Here is an 18,010-nt window from a genome sequence, read left to right on the forward strand (position 1 = left end):
CCAAAGACATTAAAGATTGTGTGTAATCCATGTGCAGAGACAGACAAAAGTGAGTCAAACTAGAATGAATGATCTCCTGTCCGCACGTGATGAATTTCATTATAGAACATGTATGTGGGTAACTTGCAACTGCAAATGATATAGCATGCAATGTGTTTTTTTATTTTTATGAGAAGGCGAATATTTGGAGAAATATGCGCATGGTTGCCTGTTGGGCACGGTAACTTGCAATAGTTATGTGACCTGAATCATGTGATCTCTGATGTCATTCCTTTGAGTAAAGAATTAAGATAGAAGCAATTTTACTCACCATATGTAACAGCAATGTAAAGATTAAAAATAAAAGTCTGGAGTAGCAACCTTGTTTCCATTTGGACTGACCTATATCTGAATAATGAAATACACAGTAATCAGGGTAAAAACACTGAGCTCAGTTAATATCATTTGTTGAGCAGAAACCTTCCGCCTACATGAATTCCACAATCAATATAGAAAGAATGATGGAAGCCTTGGAGGGATTACAGACAGTCATTTCATTAAGGGTTCTTTTGAAAATATAAAACATGAACATTTATCTTTAGATGTTTCCTCTTTTCAACAGATTCCATTCTCTATCCCAGTCACTTTCTTCAGTACTTCTGAGGGTCACCTTTTCTCCTTTTAACATGTGAGGGGTATTGCTTTAAGGACGATAGGACCTTGTTTGTTGTATTTTGTGAGAAACCCAATTTTGGAAAATTTGAAGGACATTGAATTTTGGACATTCCTCCTCCTGGGTTATTTTTAAAAGTTTGCAATATTAATTTGGGGCCGTGAATATGCCATTATTCAAGAAATCACAGGTCAAGATAGATGTTCAGTGGGGAACAACTGAAGAGAGAAGAGATATTTCATACGTCTAAGTTAACAAATAATGGCTATTGCCAGGCTAGACTCTTGCTGATTGGTTAAAAACACCTGGCCTGAGAGAAGTGTTCTCTAAACACTTTATCCTTTGAAACTCTCAGTCAGAGAGTGTGCACGTGCCTTAGAAGCAGGATATAAGTAGAAGAGTCTCTCTCTCTTTCTCTCTCTCTGCCCCACCTTTGTGTTACATTCGGTCTAGAGCGAGTTAAACTTTCATCAGAAATGTCTCATCAGAATAACACATCTTTTTTTGAAAGTCTGAAAAGTTGTGATAAGTAAGAGTCATCAAGGCCAGTTTCACCAAAAATCCATCTGAAAGAACTTCCAGATCTATTGTGACCAGAATTCTGACAGATCAACAGCAGTGAGATCTCTTAGAATTTTATCCTTTTAGAAGAAACGTTCCAATACTCCAGCCTCTGCAGGGGACTGTGTTTTCTTTGTCCTGTTTTGTGTTTGCGTGTGTGTGTTTCTGTGTGTGGGGGTTCACATATCTGTTTCTCAAGGAAAGGGGAAAAATCATTACTCTTCTAAACTATAAGTTGTATGTGAGCCAGTTTTATAACTTGTTTTTAAAAAGAAGTTTGTTTTATAATAAATCAATTGCTTTTTGTGTTTACTGAAAGAAGCCTGGTTAGATTCTTTTTAATGTTGGGAATAACAGTATCTAAGGGTGACAATTGGTCAGTTTTGTAGGTGAGTTAGATATTTAAACTATTGTTGTGACCTGTGGAGAAGTGGGGCTAGAATTGATTGGGAACTCTCCCATCACAGTCCATGACAATTCCTTAATACAAATTTACCAATCTCACACAGGACTGGTAAACTGAACATATGTACTACATTTTCAAATAAACTGAACCTAAGAACATTAGAACTAGGAGCAGGAGTAGGCAATTCAGCCCCTCGAGCCTGCCCCACCATTCAATATGATCATGGCTGAACTCATTTCGGTCTCAGCTCCAATTTCCACCTTCTCCCCATAACCTTTCAACCCATCACTAATTAAAAATTTGTCTATCTCCTCCCTAAATTTATTCAGTGTCCCGGCATCCACTGCACTCTGAGGTAGTGAATTCCACAGATTCACGACCCTTTGAGAAAAGTAATTCTTCCTCATCTCTGCTTTAAATCTACCACCCCTTATCCTAAAACTATGGCCTCTCGTTCTAGAATGCCCCAAGAGGGGAAACATCCACTCCATGTCTACTTTGTCTATCCCCTTTAGCATCTTATATACCTCAATTAGATCTCCTCTCATCCTTCTAAACTCTAGCGAGTATGTGCCTAAACTGCTCAATCTCTCCTCATAAGACAAGCCCCGCATCTCTGGAATCTATCTAGTGAACCTCCTCTGAACCGCCTCAAGTAAGGGGACCAAAAACTGTGCATAGTACTCCAGGTGTGGTCTCACCAATGCCTTGTACAGTTGCAACAACACTTCCCTATTTTTATACTCTACTCCTTTAGCAATAAATGCCAAAATTCCATTTGCCTTCCTTGTTACCTGCTGTACCTGCATATTAGCCTTCAGCTGCAGTACAGAAATGCTCAGCAGACAGTTTTACTATAAAGATTCAACAGGTATTGTTAACAGGAAAGTACAGCTGCAACTTATTCATACCACATGCTGCTAGCTAAATTGAAAGCTCCTTTGAACAATGTCTGCAGGTCACCTGGCTACTTTCTAATTCACATATTCTCTCTTAAAGCAATATTACAACCCTGTCCAGATCCATTCTTCATAGGTTAGCCCAGACAATGGGAGCACTGAGCTGAAGAATCTTCTTTTCCCATAGAAATTACATTTCAAATATCAGAGAGACTAACACTGACTAATATCCCTTAACCAGCCTTATTAATGTGTTCAATACTGGTTAAGGCAGCCTGGGGGTAGAAAACGTGCTTCAAATTTTCCCAGATGTAAGTTTTCAGTACTTTGATGAAATGAGATGGTGCAGCAAAGGCAGTGTTCACCATTCAATATTTCACTGGTGGGATGTATTTTCTGCGCACTCTGTTGAACATAGTTTTAAATATTTCCCATTTTTGATTGACATTGTTGTTTACCAATGTGGTTCTCCATTTCATTTCCCCAATTTCTTTTCTCAGACCCTCAAAATCAGCTTTCCTCCAAACTATTAACCTAGTTTTCCTTGAACTTATGTCCTTTCCTATCCTCATTTTCTACATCATCTCAATCATCATCACTATTTCTCCAGATTTAATTATTTTAAATGTTTTATTTGCCTTTAAAACATGACTTTAGGGTATCTCATTGTGGTGCTTAAATCCAACAATTCAAAACTAGCATCTGCTCTTGTCAAAACAGTTCAACTGAACAATTAAAATCTTTTCAATTGATCTGTCGCTTTAGATATAACATCATCTTTCTATGATAAGCCAGTATGATTAACTGTTAATGGGGTAACTCTCTAAATAGGATTGTTGATTTAAAGTTATTCCAGACTTACTCGTTTTAATATCTAAACCAATATAAATAAAAGCTCCACACAGCTGACTCCCCAATTTTTCAATTCTACTTTAGTCAATCTTCATTTAACCCAGGGGCTTTTCATTGTTGTTCTGGCCAATATTCATCCCTCAATCAACATAACTAGAACAAGGTATCTAGTTAATATGACATTTATGTCTGTGGGAACTTTCTGTGCACAAATTAGCTGCCATGTTTCCTATATTAAAACAATGATGACACCTGGATTTTCCAGAGGTTATGCAAGGTGCATGTTCTTTCTTTTTTACTCTCAAACTCCATGGAATGTTCCACAGAATAATTATTGAAATAAAGAACCCTGTCGAGACTCGTGCCCTCCTCAGAGCTACCACACAGTGTGAGCCTGGACAGATGGAGCTAGCAGGATATTTAACCATGGGGTGCATCATTGCTGAACTTATTCAATCCTGCTCCATGTTCAGCACATATACCCCATCACTGAAATCTTGCCAGATTTTTGGGATGAACACACAGCATTGGATTGTGATCAGCTGCTTCCAAACAGGTTAGAGATGGAAGCTGAGCTTCCTGCTCTGTGTGGGAATCTCAGTGCCTGACTGGACAGTGCACTTAGTTCAATTGATATGGGAAAGCTGGATTGTACTGGGTTTAGATTGAAGATTAGACACACAGACACAGACACAGACAGGCACTGACCTTTCCTTTTTGATGAAGTTGCAACATTGCAGTTTGATTACAATCTCTTGTCAGGCAAATTAAAATGTGTGAGTGTTACAAATCATGGTGTAATATTAGAAACAAGACAGTGAGAGAGACACAGAGAGAGAGAGAAAGAGTGTGCTGACAGTAATAATCACAAATCAGCCCTGTCACAATCCAGAACAGAATCAGCTTTGACTAAAATGAATTTCTCACAGTCTGACTGCCCCTCAACCTCACACACATACACTTTTGATTCTTTTATTGTCTCTGTGTGAGAGACAGAAGGCAGCAAACTCACTCTGTCATCTTTATTTACTGGTGCACCTTGTAACTGAGATAGAGAGCTAATCCCACTAGGAATTTAAGATGGGCATCGGTGGCATAACTGTGGAAGAATGTGTGGACAAGTAGGTGGACTTTTTGGTTCTGAGCAGTTTGTGTGATTCCCTGGGTTTTAATCAGGGTTGAGTATGTAGTGCAACATCCTTGGCATTTACACCAAGCTGTGTCCTCTACCCATCAATCTAATTCCCTGCCTTTCTCTGCATCTCTCTCTCTCTCTCTCTCTGGTGCAGAATAACAGTGGTTCTTTGAGTTTGAAGCCATTACCCAGATACCAAGAAGAGGAGAAACTAAAAGATCCCAGTCAACAATCCCTGATCCAAACACAATCAGCCCTGTGACAAATTCCCCTTCATTCTAGATCTAAGTTCATTACTTTTGCTTCCTGGTCTGATTATGATAGAAGAGATTGCAATGTAAGGCAATGATCCATTAATGCAATTTGGTGGGAATTTCTGCCTTTAAGCGTGTTCCTTCTCATCCATTAGCCCACTGTCCCTAAAAATGTTCCCGCCAAAGAATTTTAAACTGTGCAGTCATTATTGTCTTGAATATTTACGTTTCCACTTGCAGTATACTGTATTGTTGCCCAGTCGATAATGTTCCCCCCAGGACAATGACAACCGTGACTTACAGCATTGATCTCACTGGCAGTTAAAACATGGTCCCACATATTAACATCTGTTATCTCCCCAACAGAACACTGACTCCAGTCAAACCCTCCACCAACACGGTCCTGATCCTGACCCAGGATAATTACACCTCCACCATGCACGATTCTCCACTTTTCACCAACTTTTCGTATACTTCATTCTCCATTCACCCAGAATGTTGCCAGTCCCCTTGCAGACTCCCAGGTCACACAGATGTGTCTCAGCAGTGCATTCATTTCTGGGAGGGAGAACTTAATTATAGTACTTCCAAGCTCCAGGGAAAGCTTTCCGTCACTTCTTTGCCCGATCAACATCTCATTGTGGTGATTTAACGTTGGACAGGAGAACAGCCCATAATTGTGGAATGCTTCAGAAGCTGCCCTCAGACAGAGAGTAAAGGCTGACAAACTAGAAAACACTTTTGGTTTCAGTTGAACATAACTGGTGTTGGTTTGGGTTAGAAATATCTATGACTTCCCTGCAAAACCTGTAAAATATCAAGAGGTTAGATCGTGAGGAGCTGTTTGGAATGTAACAGACACAAGAAACACACTGGGAAAGAGGTTTCCAAGTCAGGATGGTGCATGACCTGTAGGCTATGGTGATCCCATGTGCCTGCTGTCTGATTTCCTTTATGTGGTTCTCCAGTTCAGCTTCTATTTGCACAGACACTCCAGAGGAAATTGGCTGCCCTATTTCTGACTAAAAGACTTCATTGGCTGGAAAGTGTTTTGACCTGTAAAGATACTATAGAAAGGCAAGTCTATCTTGTCCTCTCTTACTTCGTAAGATCAGATGAACTCAGCACAGATCAGGATTAGAACCTGGTATCTTGCTGCGCTGTGTGAGGCTCAGTCCCATGACCCTGAAGTATATTCTCAATGCTGCTTGCACTCTGTAAGCTGTGTATTACAGCATTATTACGGACATACCTTCAGCTGCAGGTACGTGCTGATAAACACACGGCACAAGCACAAAGAGAATGAAGGTTTTCATTATGCGTCCTGCCTGTAAAAAATAAACAATCAATGAGTAAATTAATTTCATTTGATGCTGTTGTAAATCCATTGAAAATTAGAACTACTGCCCAGCTTCAGGTGTCTTCCCAACACACAAAGAGCCCCCATCCCGGTACTCACTGCAATTCTTCAGAAAATGAGTCTTGTCCTGAGGTGAATCCAATAACCTGTGTTCACAACCTGCTCCAATTTATACTCTGCTGAGCTCAGTCACAGTCGATTGTATTGAAGTGAATGAGGAGGCGGAGCTAACACTGCAAACATGACTTTCTGACATCACCAAATTTTTACAAAGATCACAAGATAATTAGGATGGCTGTCCATTCAGCCCATCTTAGTTCATCTGTCCAGAAAGATGATAAATTTCACCCTCCCCACTTGATTGTTCCAGTGATAATCGGAGGTATTTCCCCACAGCTACTCTATCCCTGCGTCTGTCCCATGTGTCAATGTCTCTTTCCTGATCTCAGTTCGAAATTTCCCTCATATTAGTTTCTCACTCCCTTTGTACCAGCATAACCTCGGAAGTTTGGAACTCTGGGCGACTGTTGTGGGGACAGACTTTGTAGGGCTGGATTGTGTACAAGAGAATTGGTGTTTTAAATTAAACATTTCATTGGCATTTACCATGTAACATTTAACTTCATGTTAATGAAAAGGACAGTAATATTTCCACAATAAAACTCAGACTCACAAAGTAAGAACTTGCATTTATATAGTGCCTTCTGACCTCAGGATGTTCCAATGCGCTTCACAACTAACAAAGTCTTTTTGCTGTTCTGTTGAAGGGTCACATCCTGAAATTCAGGTTCACGACAAAGATTACGGGGATGAGGAATTTCAGTTATGAAGGTAGATTGGAGAAGTTAGGAATGTTTTCCTTGGAGAAAAGAAGGCTGAGAGATTTGACAAAGGTATTCAAATTCATAAGGGGTCTAGACAGAGTATATAGGGAGAAATTGTTCCCACTGTGAAAGGATCGAGAACAAAAGGTTTAAAGTAATTAGGAGAAGAAGCACAAGTGATGAGGAGAAACATTTTCACGCAGCAAGTGGTTAGGGTCTGGAATGTACTGCCTGAGAGTGTAGCACAGGCAGGTTCAGCTGAAGCATTCAAAATGAAATTAGACTGTTATCTGAAAAGGAAGAATGTACAGGGTTATGGAGGGAAGGGGGTGGAGTGAGTTGCTCAGTCAGACAGCCATGCAGAAAGGTGAGCTGAATGGCCTCTTCCTGTGCTGAGACAATTCTGTGATTCTGTGAAATGTTAACTCTGTTTCTCTTTCCAAAGATGCTACCTGATCAGCTGTGTGTACATATGAACATACATACATACAAACAAACATACGAATTAGGAGCAGGAACAGGCCCCTCGAGCCTGTTCCACCATTCAATAAGATAATGGCTGATCTGAATTTAACCTCAACCCCACATTTCTGCCTACCCCCAATAAACTTTTACCCTCCCCCCTTGTTAATCAAGAATCTATCTAGCTCTGCCCTAAAAATATTCAAAAACTCTGCTTCCACCGCAGTTCTAAAGACTCATTACCCTCTGAGAGAAAAAAATCTCCTCATCTCTGTCTTAAATGAAGGACCCTTTATTTTAATACAGTGACCCCTAGTTCTAGATTCTCCCACAGGAGCAAACATCCTCTTCACATCCACCCTGTCAAGACCCCTCAGGGTCTTAAAGGTTTCAGTCAAGTTGCCTCTTACTCTTCTAAACTCCGGCGGATACAAGCCTAACCTGTCCAACCTTTCCTCATAAGACAATCTGTCCATTCCTGGTATTAGTCTAGTAAACCTTCTCTGAACTGCTTCTAACTCATTTACATCTTTCTTTAAACAAGGAGACCAGTACTGTACACAATACTCCAGATGTGGTCTCACCAATGCCCTGTACAACTGAAGCATAACCTCCTTACTTTTGTAATCAATTCCCTCCACCATAAATGATAACATTCTATTCGCTTTCCCATTACTTGCTGTACCTGCAATACTAACCTTTTGTGATTCATGCACTAGGGCCCTCAGATCCCTCTGAATCTCAGAGCTCTGTAATCTCTCACCATTTAGATAACATGCTTCTTTTTTATCCTTCCTGCCAAAATGAATGATTTCACATTTTCCCACATTAAACTCCATTTGCCAGATCTTTGCCCACTCACTTAACCTATCTATCTCACTTTGTAGCCTCTTTGCGTTCTCTTCACAATTTACTCTCCTGCCTAAGATAAAAGCAAAATACTGCAGATGCTGGAAATCTGAAACAAAAACAGAAAATGCTGGAAAAGCTGAGTAGATCTAACAACATCAGTGGAGAGAAAAACAGAGTTAATGTTTCGAATCCATATGACTGAAGAAGTAGGGGACTGTCTCCAGTAGGGGACAGTCTCTAGTAGGCGACAGTCTCCAGTAGGCGACAGTCTCCAGTAGGGGACTGTCTCCAGTAGGTGACAGTCTCTAGTAGGGGACCGTCTCCAGTAGATGATAGTCTCCAGTAGGTGACAGTCTCCAGTAGGGGACCATCTCCAGTAGGTAACAGTCTCTAGTAGGGGATCGTCTGCAGTAGGTGACAGTCTCTAGTAGGGGATCGTCTCCAGTAGACGACAGTCTCCAGTAGGCGACAGTCTCTAGTAGGAGACCGTCTCCAGTAGGTGACAGTCTCTAGTAGGGGACCGTTTCCAGTAGACGACAGTCTCCAGTAGGTGACGGTCTCTAGTAGGGGACCGTCTCCAGTAGACGACAGTCTCCAGTAGGAGACAGTCTCTAGTAGGTGACAGTCTCTAGTAGGGGACCGTCTCCAGTAGATGACAGTCTCTAGTAGGCAACCGTCTCCAGTAGGGGACTGTCTCCAGTAGGGGGCAGTCTCCAGTAGGCGACCATCTCCAGTAGACGACAGTCTCCAGTAGGGGGCAGTCTCCAGTAGGCAACCGTCTCCAGTAGGGGGCAGTCTCCAGTAGGGGGCAGTCTCCAGTAGGGGACCGTCTCCAGTAGACGACAGTCTCCAGTAGGGGGCAGTCTCCAGTAGGTGACCGTCTCCAGTAGGGGACTGTCTCCAGTAGGGGGCAGTCTCCAGTAGGTGACCGTCTCCAGTAGGCGTCCATCTCCCGTAGGTGACAGTCCCCATTGGGGGACCGTCTCCAGTGCAGGACAGTCTCCAGTGCAGGACAGTCTCCAGTAGGGGACCGTCTCCAGTAGGGGACCGTCTCCAGTGGGGGACTGTCTCCAGTGCAGGACAGTCTCCAGTAGGGGACCGTCTCCAGGAGGGGACCGTCTCCAGTGGGGGACTGTCTCCAGGAGGGGACCATCTCCAGTGGGGGACTGACTCCAGTGGGGGACTGTCTCCAGTGGGGGACCGTCTCCAGTGGGGGAATGACTCCAGTGGGGGACTGTCTCCAGGAGGGGACCGTCTCCAGTGGGGGACCATCTCCAGCGGGGGACTGACTCCAGGAGGGGACCGTCTCCAGTGGGGGACTGACTCCAGTGGGGGACTGTCTCCAGTGGGGGACTGTCTCCAGTTCAGGACAGTCTCTTGGACCGGATTTTGGGACATGTGTTTTTTGATCAACAATGGTTGAATGCTGACAGTGGAGCAAAATGTAAAGGTTATGGGTTGTTTATTGGAAATGAGTGAATGTGCCTGTTAGGGGGAAGAATTTATTGAAAGGGAATTACTTAAAATCACCAGGCAGACAGTGCTATCAAGTATCCCTATTAACAGTTAAGGATTACCAGATGAACTTTGCACGCCTTTAGGGCCTGCAAGCACCAGAAAGATCCTGGGAACTAGACTGGAGACGGAGGAGGAAAACAGGATAGATTAAGAGTGCTCATCAATAGATAAGGAAAGGACAGATGGTCCCAGCTTAGGTAGGGAGAGAAGGCTCTGCCTGGGTGAAGGCTGAACAATGTCCTTGTATGTGATGAATGCAGGAGGTCATTTGGCCCATCGAGTCCCTGCTGGCTCCCCTTGGAGCAATCCCGTCAGTCCCATTCCCCTACTCTATCACTATAGTCCTGCAGGTTTATTTCCCTCAAGAACTCATCCAATTTCCTTTAGAATCCATTGATCATTTCTGCTTCCACCACCCTCGTAGGAACCGAGTTCCAGGTACCATTTGCTGCATGAATGAGTTCTTCCTCGCATCACATGCCCGAAACCTCAAATCTGTGTCCCCTTATCCTTACACCATCAGTGAATGGGAACAGTTTTTTTTTGTCTACCTTATCCAAATCCATCATAACCTTATACACTGCTAACAAATCTTCCCTTAGTCTTCTTTGGTCCAAGGAGGAGATCGCCCAGCTTCTTCAACCTATCCTTTTGTCCCAGGACATAGCTGCAGAAGTTCCTCAAGGGTAGTGCCCTAGGTCCAACCATCTTCAGCTGTTCCATCAGTGACCTTCCCTTCTTCATGAGGTTAGAAGTGGGGGTGTTTGCTGATTGCACTATGTTCAGCACCATTCATGACTCCTCAGACACTGAAGCAGTCCGTGTCCATGAACAGCAACATCTGGACAACATTCAGACTTGGGCAGATAAGTGGCAAGTAATGTTCATGCCACACAAGTGCCAGGTAATGGCCATCTCCAACAAGAGAGAATATAACCATTTTCATTTAACTTCAATGGCATGACCATTGCTGAATCCCCCACTATCAACATCTTGGAGTTTATATTGAGCAGAAATCGAACTGGACCAGCCATATAAATATTGTGGTTAGTGCAAATCAGATGCTCGGAATTCTGCGGCGACTAACTCAGCCCATGACTCCAAAAGCCTGTCCACCATCTACAAGGCACAAGTCAGGAGCGTGATGGAATACTCTCTACTTGCCTGGATGAGTGCAGCTCCAGTAACACTCAAGGAGCTCGACACCATCCAGGACAAATCAGCCTGCTTGATTGGCACCCGATCCACACCATTCACTTCCACCATCACCACCAATGCACAATGGCAGCAGTGTGCACCATCTACAAGCCGCACTGCAGGAACTCGCCAAGACTCCTGAGGCACAGCATCCAAGCGCACAACCTCTACCGCCTAGAAGAACAAGGGCAGGAGATGCATGGGAACACCACCATCTGCAAGTTCCGCTCCAAGCCACACATCACCCTGACCTGGAACTATGTCAGTGTTCCTTCACTGTTGCTGGGTCAAAATCCTGGAATTTCCTTCCTAACAGTATTATGCGTATACCTGCACCACACGGACTGCAGTGGTTCAAGAAGGCGGCTCACCACTGACCTGCATCCTGTGAACGAATTAAAAATAGCAACTCACCTAATCTCTCTCCCCTGCCTTTTCTGCAGAGTCTTGCAAATTGTTTTGCTTCAGATAATGATCCAATTGAGACTTTCAAGAGAATTGAACCTGCCTACTATCAGTTAGACCATTCAAGATCCTAATGATACCTTGCATAAAAAGATTATTCCTCATGTCACAGTTGCATTTGCCGATCACATTTAATTCTTTGCCCTCTGGTTCTCGAACTTTTCTGCCCTGTCCAGAGCCCTCATGATTTTGATCGTCTTTCAACTTCACTTGTCGAACGAGAACAACCTCAGCTTTTCCAATCTACCTACGTAACTGAAGTTTCTCATTCCTGGAATCATTCTCATGAATTTTTTCTGCATCCTCTCTACTGCTTGCACATCCTTCTTAAAGTGCGTTGGCCAGAATTAGGTAATGCTCCATTCGAGTCCTTAGCAGTATTTTATACTGGCTCATCATAACTCCCTTGCTTTTGTACTCTATGCTGCTATTTTTAAAGCCCAGGATCCCATATGCTTTATTAACCACTTTCTCCACCTGCCTTGCCACTTTGTGCACATATGACCCCAGACCTGTTTGTTCCTTCACCCCTTTAGAGTTGTGCCCTTTATTTTATATTGCTTCTCCTCATTCTTCCTACCAAAATAAATCACTTCACACTTTTGTGCATTAAATTTCATCTGTGACTTGCCCGCCCATTCTGCCAGCCTATCTTGAACTCTCTTGAAGTTTATCACTTGTTCACAATACTTCCAAGTTTTGTGGCACCCACAATTTTTGAGATTGTGCCCTGTGTACCTAAGTCTAGATTGTTAATATAGATCAAGAAAAGCAGTGGTCCTAACACTGACCCCTGGGGAACCTCACTGTACTTATTCTTCCAATCTGAAAAAGTCGTTCACCACTACTGTCAATCAGCCAACTTTGTATCCATAATCATCAGTATATCCATATATAGTCAAAAACACACCGAAAGTTTCACAGGTCTGGTGTTTAACTATTGGTATAGTAACCACTCCCTGTCAGCACTGACATCGAAGACACTATCTGAAGAGGAGCAAGGAGCTCTTTGGTGTGTCCTCCTGAATGGTGGTCCACTAATCACTGCACCACCAATATGGATGTAGTGCCAATTGTCTCAAAGCTGCTTGGCGGGTTTTCTTAAGGACAAAATGGCTTGCATAACAAGTCATTTTATTTTAAAAACAGAGATATAATAGACTCAAATATTTCAAATCTTTTATGGACAAGGTGACGAGAGGTGTATTTAAAAATTCTAAACCCTGGTCTCCTTCCCCTCCCCTGGTTAAAATCAGCACTTTGATTAATTGTAGTTTATTAAGAGCAGACAGATTAATTGGGTGTTTTATGAGAGACACAGCATTTTCATTGATCTGTAATGTATGTATCTTGGAAGTTATTGGTAAATGAATGCAAGATTTATACTTGGAAAGCTTCTCGATGAGTGAGTAGTAATTGCTCTACTGCAGCAGTGTTTTGTTATTTGGATAGGCAAGAAGTAAAGTAGAGTGTAGATTTTTTTCCCCCATTATCAGTGTGTGTGGAAAATAGGTTTTATTATCTTAAAAGTTATCTTCTACCAATTCATCTATTTGAATCTGGAACACTAATTTATACAGCTCCAGAAAGTGTTGCATCTTCGGCTATTGATTTTAGGATCTGATGTTTCAGTGGCTGGGCAGTGTAGCACACTGACCAAGATGCATACTAGGCTCCATTCCTGCTCTGTACCAGATAATGAAGGGGTGCTGCAAAGAGTTTCAGTACCCTTGGGCTCAGGCCCCTGTGTTCTTGCTACTGCTTGTGAATCTGAGAGTCCTGCTGGAAAGTGAGCACATGAGGTAAATGAAGTTTGAGTTTGGATATAATGCCCCTCCACCTTGGTCTTGGCAGATTCTTAATGTTCAGACTCTCAATATTGTGCGGCTGACTGTTTGGCTGAGCTATCACAATCCCAGAACTAGTCACACTTTTAAGAGAATGAAATGAGATAGCCAAATCACGATGGGTCAAATCGAATGACATGCAATTCTGGTTATGTCCAAGTTGTCAACCATTCATGACAGCAGAATGGCAAACCCCAAGGAACGATGCCTGTGATAAGCTAGAATTCCAGACCGGTCACAGGTTCTGATTAGCCAAACTTGTTTGACCCATGTGGTTCACTAATACCCTTTAGGGAAGGAAATCTGCCACCCTTACCTGGTCTGGCCCGCATGTGACTCCAGACCCACAGCAATGTGGCTGGTTCTTAAAAATGCACTCTGAACAAGGGCAATTAGGGATGGGCAATAATTGCTGGCCTAGCCAGCCAGCGATGCAAACATCCCATGAAAGAATTAGAAAAATGACTGTGCCAACTAATCAGAGCAGAGTTAGACCACATAAGAGTGTGAAATCATGGAACACTGGGTAAGCCATCATTTGACATTGAGATCTGCCTGTGAAAGGATGTGTAAAACCTGAGAGTATGGCTAAACCTGTGAGAAAATTCAAAGTGTTCAAACAGGCTATGACTGCACAAGACATCAAGAACGAGGAGCAGGAGGAGGCACTTTTGGCTCACCTGTGGGAGGTTGGCATGGAAATTCCAGCAGAGTCGACCATGGAGGTGGACGGTGCTGTACGCTGCATGATGGAACCAACAGATGATGCAATTGTAGATGTGGTACGTTCTCCAGTTCAGGAGCCTGAGGAGGTGGTTGACCCTGAAGGGCCTGATGAATGCTCACCCACTGACCTGAGCAGAAAAAATATCAGTTTTTCCTGGCCAATTCCCAACATTCTTCAATGCAAAGCTCTGGCATTTTACAAGGTCAGGCCATTGTAAAGTGTGAGCGAATTGAATAAAGACTCTCTCACATTTACTGCTTTATTGTGTTTTCATTTGGCATATGAATCTGTTGTTTTTGACATAGCTTGTGTTTGTAGGCAGATCGGGTTACATATAGACAGTCATGTGGGAATGGGGCCTCCTCGGCTATCGTGAAGCTCCGCGCAACACACATTTCTCGGCAGACTCCCTGGAATTCGACACATCGGGATTTCTCTGTCGTTAGAGAAATGAATATTATTGGATCTGGTTTGACTGAATTGTATTAAAATAATTATCAAATATTGAATAGCAGCTGCTAATTTAAACAAATACAGAGAAGTTGTAGGGCTCCATAGTTTTAATTTTGCAGAGTCATAGAGTCCGGAAAAAGGCCCTTCAGCCCAGCGAGACTGCGCTGGTCAAACAAGTACCTAACTATTCTAATCCCATTTTCCAGCATTAGGCCCATAGCCTTGTATGCCATGGCATCGCAAGTGCACATCTTAAATGTTATGAGGATTTCTACCTCTACCACCCTTTCAGGCAGTGAGTTCCAGATTCCCACCATCCTCTGGGTGAAAAAATTCTTCCTCACACCCCCTCTAAACCTCCTGCACCTTACCTTAAATCTATGCCCCCTGTTTATTGATCCCTCCACCAAGGGGAAAAATTCCTTCCTGTCTACCCTATCTATACCCCTCAATTTTATACACCTCATTCATGTCCCCCCTCAATCTCTTCTGCTCCAGGGAAAATAACCTCAATCTATCCTCATAAGTAAAACTCTCCAGTCCAGGCAACATCCTGCACTCTCTCTAGTGCAATCACATCCTTCCTATAATGCAGATTCCAGAACTGCACGCAATACTCTAGCTGTAGCCTAACCAGTGTTTTATACAGTTCCAGCATAACCTCCCTGCTCTTATATTCTATGCCTCGGCTAATAAAGGCAAGTATCCCATATGCTTTCTTAACCGCCTTATCTACCTGTCCCACTACCTTAAGGGACTGGTGGATATGCAAACCAAGGTCCCTCTGATCCTCGGTACTTCCCAGGGTCCTACCATTCATCGTGTATTCCCGTGCCTTGTTTGTCCTGCCCAAGTACGTCACCTCACACTTATTCGGATTAAATTCCATTTGCCACTGATCAGCCCATCTGACCAGCCTGTCTATATCCTCCTGTAATCTAAGGCTATCCTTCTCACTATTTACCACCCCACCAATTTTCGTGTCATCTGTGAACTTACTGATCAACCCTCCTACATTCAAGTCTAAATCGTTTATATATTCAAGTCTAAATTGTTTATATATTCAAGTCTAAATCATTTATATACCACAAACAGCAAGGGACCCAACACTGATCCCTGTGGAACCTCATTGGACACAGGTATCCAGTCACAAAAGCACCACTTGACCATCACCCTCTGCTTCCTGCCACTCAGCCAATTCTGGATCCAATTTGCCAAATTGCCTTGGATCCCATGAGTTCTTACCTTCGTTATCAGTCTCCCATGCAGGATTTTATTAAAAGCCTTGCTGAAGTCCAAGTAGACTGCATCAAATGCATTGCCCTCATCTACATACCTGGTCACCTCTTCAAAAAATTCAATCAAATTGGTCAGACATGACCTCCCCTTAACAAAGCCCTGCTGACTGTCCTTGAGTAATCTCTGCCTCTCCAAGTGTAGATTAATTCTGTCCCTCAGAATTGCTTTCAATAGTTTCCCCACCCCTGAGATTAGACTCAGTGGCCTGTAGTTCCTTGGTTTACCTCTTCGTCCCTTCTTGAATAACAGTACCACACTGGCTGTCCTCCAGTCCTCTCGCACCTCTCCTGTGACCAGAGAGGTATTGGAAATTATTGCCAGTGCCCCTGCTATTTCTTCCCTTGCCTCACTCAACAGCCTGGGTTACATTTCATCCGGGCCTGGAGATGTATCTACTTTTAAGCTTGCCAGACCACTTAGAATCTCCTCCCTTTCTAGGCTAATTTCTTTAATTATATCACAGCCCGTCCGCTGCCTGATTTCCATACCCACATCGTCCCTCTCACTTGTGAACACTGACACAAAGTATTCATTTAGAACCCTACCTACATCTTCCGGTTCCACACACACTATGGTCCTTAATGGGCCCTAATCTTTCTATTCTTTCCCTAGTTATCTTCTTACTCTTAATGTACCTGTAAAACAACTTTGGATTTTCCTTTATTTTAACCTGCCAATGTTTTTTCATGCTCCTTTTTTATTCTCCTAATTTCCTTTTTAAGTTCCCCCCTACACATTCTATACTCCTCTAGGGCTTCCGCTTGCTTTGAGCCCTCTGTATCTGCCATTAGCCTCCCTTTTTCTCTTTATCCAATTCTGCATATCCGTCGATGTCCAGGGTTCCCTGGATTTGTTGGTCTCGCCTTTGTCTTTATTGGAATACGTTGGCCCTGTACTCTCCCTATTTCGTCCTTGAATGAGTCTCACTGCTCTGATGCAGATTTACCTAAAAGTAGCTGCTCCCAGCCCACTCTGGCCAAACCATATCTGATCTTATTAAAATCGGCCTTCACCCAATTTGGAACTCTGATTTTTGGCCCATCCTTGTCCTTTTCCATAACGACCTTGAATCTAACAGAGTTATGATCACCATCTGCAAAATGCTCCCCCACTGACACCTCTACCACTTGCCCGGCTTCATTCCCTAAAAATTAAGTCCAGGACCGCCCCCTGTCTTGTAGGACCTTCTACGCAGTGGAAGGTTGAAGAGGTAGGAGTGGAGCTGCTCATTTAAAGGTCTATTGAATGTGTCCGGTGATGATTTCAAACTTTTGTTTCCCCTGCCTCCCAACATTGTGGATGAGATGGGTAGCACAGTTACTTCATGATGGATGGGGCTTATTGTGAACTTTCCATTTTATTATTCATTAGAACCGTTAGAGCAATAATGACTATTTAATATTTAGGCATGGGACATGTTGAAGGCAAATATCCTCATCTCCCCGTTATCCATAAAATTACTGTCTTCTTAAAAAGAAAGATCACCTTGCATTCACTGACTTCCAAGCCAAGGTTTGAGAAGATAGCTTTAAGGTATGTTGTTTTTAAAGGAGGGGATTATCGTGAAACAAACTTTTTTTTTACATTGCTTACCTTAGAGGTATAAATTATAAGAAAAGTAATAATGATCATTCAGGGATTATACAGCAGTTAACAGTTGGTATCTCTGTCAAGGTATTTCTGAATGAGGAGATGATGCCAGTTAGTATCTTCAGTAGTGGAAGAAGCAAATCAGTTTAAATCAAGGTGTTGTCACAAGAAGTATTTAATGTGCTATTGAAAATTATGTTCCAGCCAATATTCTGTTTTATTCCTGTCCCCAGTTATCTTCAAGATGTTGACTTCTGTCTGTGGCATGGTATCGTAAGAGACTGAATATCATGCTGAACCTTGTCGAAGTGACCGTTATTCATGTGTTCATCTAGACAGTGTTCACCTAGATAACATGTGCTCTTCAACAGTGGTGCATGCTGCTGGAGTATAACCCTGTCCTTTGCTGATGTACACACACATCCATTTCCATGGAACATCAGATGGCCATCAGTAGCAGGAACCATGATAAATCTTGTTTCTTTGACCTGGGCTGGTGCCCTCCCCATAGGCCACCTGTAGTTGTAGTTCAGTTTCTCTAATTGCTTTTATCGCCAATCACAGATTATATAGCTAGTGTAATTTTAATGTCTAATAGACTTCTCGCATATTGTTGCTGCTGGAGAGTGTGCATTATGGACAGTCAAGAACAAGTTT

At 42.8% G+C, this 18,010-nt stretch overlaps 1 pseudogene; it reads right to left on the bottom strand.

Annotated features, from left to right (window-relative positions):
• Positions 1-4,949: 4,949 nt before the first annotated feature.
• Positions 4,950-6,075, bottom strand: LOC121291188 (annotated as a pseudogene).
• Between the last annotated feature and the right edge of the window lie 11,935 nt (positions 6,076-18,010).

The sequence above is a fragment of the Carcharodon carcharias genome, chromosome 19 (assembly GCF_017639515.1).
Source record: "Carcharodon carcharias isolate sCarCar2 chromosome 19, sCarCar2.pri, whole genome shotgun sequence".
NCBI lineage: Eukaryota > Metazoa > Chordata > Chondrichthyes > Lamniformes > Lamnidae > Carcharodon > Carcharodon carcharias.